Raw genomic sequence first — 4,768 nt, 5'->3', positions numbered from 1 at the left:
TTCTCTCTCCTTTTCTCTCTCTTTTTCTCTCTTTTTCTCTCTTTTTCTCTCTCTTTTCTCTCTCTTTTTCTCTCTTTTTCTCTCTTTTTCTCTCTCTTTTTCTCTCTTTTTCTCTCTTTTTCTCTCTTTTTTCTCTCTCTTTTTCTCTCTTTTTCTCTCTTTTTCTCTCTTTTTCTCTTTTTCTCTCTCTTTTTCTCTCTCTTTCTCTCTCTTTTTTCTCTCTTTTTCTCTCTTTTTCTCTCTTTTTCCTCTCTTTTTTTCTCTCTTTTTCTCTCTCTTTTCTCTCTCTCTTTTTCTCTCTCTCTTTCTCTCTCTTTTTTTCTCTCTTTTTCTCTCTTTTTCTCTCTTTTTCTCTCTCTTTTTCTCTCTCTTTTTCTCTCTCTCTTTTTCTCTTTTTCTCTCTTTCTCTCTTTTTCTCTCTCTTTTTCTCTCTTTTTTCTCTCTTTTCTCTCTCTTTTTCTCTTTTTCTCTCTCTTTTTCTCTCTCTTTTCTCTCTCCTTTTTCTCTCTCTTTTTCTCTCATTTTCTCTCTTTTTCTCTCTTTTTATCTCTCTCTTTTTCTCTCATTTTCTCTCTCTTTTTCTCTTTCTTTTTCTCTCTCTTATTCTCTCTTTTTCTCTCGTTTTTTCTCTCTCTTTCCCTCGCTTTTTCTCTCTCTTTCTCTCTCTTTTTCTCTCTCTTTTTCTATCTTTTTCTCTTTTTCTCTCTCTTTTTCTCTCCTTTTCTCTCTTTTTCTCTCGCTTTTTCTCTAGCTTTTTCTCTCTTTTTCTCTCTCTCTTTTTCTCTCTCTTTTTCTCTCTTTTTCTCTCATTTTCTCTCTCTTTTTCTCTTTCTTTTTCTCTCTCTTATTCTCTCTTTTTCTCTCTCTTTTTCCCTCTCTTTTTCTCTCTTTTCTCTCTCTCTTTTTCTCTCTCTTTCTCTCTCTTTTTCTCTCTCTTTTTCTCTCTCTTTTTCTCTTTTTCTCTTTTTCTCTTTTTTTCTCTCCTTTTCTCTCTTTTTCTCTCTTTTTCTCTCTCTTTTTCTCTCTCTTTGTCTCTCTTTTCTCTCATTTTCTCTCTCTTTTTCTCTTTCTTTTTCTCTCCCTTTTTCTCTCTTTTTCTCTCTCTTTGTCTCTCTCATTTTCTCTCCTTTTCTCTCTCTCTCCTTTTCTCTCTCTCTCCTTTTCCCTCTTTTTCTCTCTTTTTCTCTCTCTTTTTCTCTCTTTTTCTCTCTCTTTGTCTCTCTCCTTTTCTCTCTCTTTTTCTCTCATTTTCTCTCTTTTTCTCTCTTTTTATCTCTCTCTTTTTCTCTCATTTTCTCTCTCTTTTTCTCTTTCTTTTTCTCTCTCTTTTTCTCTCTCTTTTTCTCTCGTTTTCTCTCTCTTTTTCTCTCTTTTTCTCTCTCTTTTTCTATCTTTTTCTCGCTCGAAGGTGTCTGCATGGTCCTAAAGCACACCGTTGCCTCATTTTGTATCACATTCAAATGATAAAACTGGAGGGGATGAAAATGCAATTTCAGAATGTGAGTGGGACATGCCCCCCACCCATCCCTAGTGAAAGTTGCACCCCTGAGTTCTTTGCAAAGTCAATATGCACGATGATCTCTTTCCGCAGATTCTCTTTTAATTCCCTGTTTGGAGTATTGGTGTCGAATGTTGTACATGTGTTTCCCCAGCTTGTTTGCAGCGTTGGCCAGGCCATACTTTCTCAGGATGTTGCCTCTGAGAATTTTTGAAGCCACTCGTTTGTCCTTGGCACTGCGCATTATTTTATACTTTTGCTTTAACTCCGCAATGATGGCATTTTGAAACAATAATCCTTCTCAAGTTCTTCGAGGTTCCCTTCAATTTCTGTTTTGTCTTTGGGGAATCTTGTCTATCCATTTCTTCATCAGTTGATCATACCTTTTTTGTATTTCTCAGTTTTCCGTTAAGTTTTTATCAAGTTTGACATTTGTCATGCAAAGATCTCTATGTTTTTCAGCGACCTCTTCCAACCTTTTTCCTTCTAGCAAGTATTAGACTACTCATTCCTGTTGCAGATGAGGACGGAGTATCAGGGCAGGTAAGTTAGGGGCCGGTATGATGGCCTCTTTTTCTGGCTGCAAGTCATCTGGTGACTATAAGGTGTTGTGTTGCCTGAGGTGTTGTGTTGCCATTGCAACTGTCTTCTATTCCGTTGGTTACATTTCCATCTCTTGCTTCTTTGTTCTCGCTTTGTAAGCTCAGAGATAGAAATCACTTCTCCCTTGTCGTGGAAATTTCCTTAATTACCAAATGATGAGAGAGCAAATCACACACACGAGTCAGTGTTATATGCTTAATCTTCACCTTTAATAATAATTAAGCTTTTGCAATAGCATTTTGACTTTCAACAGTTCAGTATCTCTAATGAAAAGTTGAGAGTGCTCAACATAATGGCAAAGAATGATTCGAGACACTGCCATCCTCCTCTCTCCGATGAGAAAAGTAGGGAGTGACTGGCACACAGACACAGTGGGGCAAAAGATATATGTTTACACATGATGATACCTTGACCTCTCCCTTCTCTGCGGCCCAAACAACTTAGTCCTGACAGAGAACAGACAACTGCCAATGGCCACCACTATAGTACAACAAAATACATTCTTATGAGAAATAACTCATAAGCATATCATGAAAATAAAACATCTTATCTATGTTACCTAACTAATTCTGATTATTCCCCAACACCCTTCAATTTTTCCTTCCAGTATCTCTGCCTGTCTTTTTGCAGATGTTCCTGGTATCATATAGGATCATTTAACATTGTGTTTCTATGTCTGTGACCTCTATTCTGTTTTTTTGTGGCATCTTCTTAAAACAAAGAAATACTACTTATGTTTTCCAATTGTTCACACCTTGGATCATTTTCTAGATTCAAGTAATTTAAAACATTATTAAATATGCCTAAAGTAATAACAATGGATTTTTGTCATTTCCACCATGTTCTGACATTTCCATCACAGTTAAGTTTGTGATGGAAATTATGCTTTTGCTGTTTTTGGAGAAAAATGAGACTGCTTAGCATGCTTTGGCCAGTATTACAAGCTAGCATATGGTTTACACTAAATACATCAAATATATTAAAGAAAGTGTAGCCTGTTTGGAAATGACTGACAAAAATATTCTCTACACAAGCAATATTTACCTAGATTTTTCTTTAACTTCTGGACATCACATCTGGAACAACTGTCCTCTGCAGCCATGTTCTTCAGTGTCACTATGTTTCCATGGTAACTAAATTAACATTCTCTTGACAACCTTGACACCACTACGAATGGACAGGTATATTTTGTGTAAATAACAATATAATGGGCATACTCACAATAAATATTGATATAGATTTGATTTCATTATCTAGAATAATTACACATTATGTAATGTTTTCTCATAGAAGCTCAGTCTGTCAGGGACAAGGGCAAAACAGTGAAATTGAGGTATAAAATGCATCTGAAAAGTAGCTCAAATACTTGATAGAGATGTTAAAAAAAATATGGGGTGATTGTAGTAGTGTGAACTTAACAAAGAATAAAAACATATTTTTATAAAACCCCAAAATTGACCAAGGACATAGAAGTTCCCGTAGTTGCAGAATTACCCATGTAAACTTCTGACTTCAACTGTATGTATATAGTCTTAATTCATTCCTACTTAGATTTGTGTGTATTGGGTATATGTTGTGTAATTTGTTAGATATTACTGCACTGTCGGAGCTAGAAGAATAAGCATTTCCCTCCCTACACCCGCAATAACATCTGCTAACCACATATGTGACCAGTACAATTTTCAGAAATACAGCCAGTACCAGCTCTATTTCTGTATTTTGTAGGTTATAAATCTGGAAAACTAAATCGTACTGACATAAAAAATATTTTTGGACTATAATATTAACAAATGGACAAATGGGAGGAGTTTTCCTTTAAGTTTAAATAATAGGTGAAGAGATGACTAACCGCCTCTTCATGAAGGGAAAAGCAAACATTTCTGACAATTGCATTGATCACATCTGAAGCGAGGACCAATAGACCTACTTCCATTCATTTATAAAAATAAAAAAAAATGTGGAGGTACATTTCTCTGCCAGACATGACCTGACAAGCCTCACAGGCACTCACCCTCACAGCTCCTACATCATTTCCTCACATCTGCAGAAAAACTAACATGTCACATGGCCAGCTGAGAGTGACTCTTTTCAATGGAAACAAAGAAATGTGTCATAATGACAGTGGAAAAAGTACAAGAATACCAGCATATTCTTTGGACAGTGATTCATGTAATGAATCAGTGACTGATTATTAGTGTGAAGGGAAAGAACGGGGTTTAAACTTCCAACATGTTAATCTCAATGGTGAGATAAAATCACCAGTATGATATTAAATTGCTGTAAAAAAAAAGAAAAACTAGGTCTAATTGATTACAGCTGCATATTTAAAATCAGAAGAATTATATAATCTTCTTGCCAAGTATATGTTAAAGGTTTCCCTGAACACAAGCAATCATGTAACCACAGTAAAACCAAAGACACAGCTTGTGTTTGCGGACAGGTTTCTTCTTTACACACATTCCTCAAACTTCAGCAAGCATATTAAAATCAACCTTTGGAATTTGGTAAAGTAGAAATATGGGCATAGTAACCACCACTGGCCAAAATAGGGAGTACCACAAACATAGTAAAGTAGGGCTACATTTTCTCAATCCACAGCAGCCAGGGGACTGCTTTAATACAGTTAAAGAGCATCTTCAGAACCAATGTAAGGAATACAAATTCATG

Source organism: Oncorhynchus gorbuscha, linkage group LG07 (assembly GCF_021184085.1).
Source record: "Oncorhynchus gorbuscha isolate QuinsamMale2020 ecotype Even-year linkage group LG07, OgorEven_v1.0, whole genome shotgun sequence".
Taxonomy (NCBI): domain Eukaryota; kingdom Metazoa; phylum Chordata; class Actinopteri; order Salmoniformes; family Salmonidae; genus Oncorhynchus; species Oncorhynchus gorbuscha.
The sequence above is the reverse complement of the archived record's forward strand: the minus strand, read 5'-3'. Positions refer to the sequence as shown.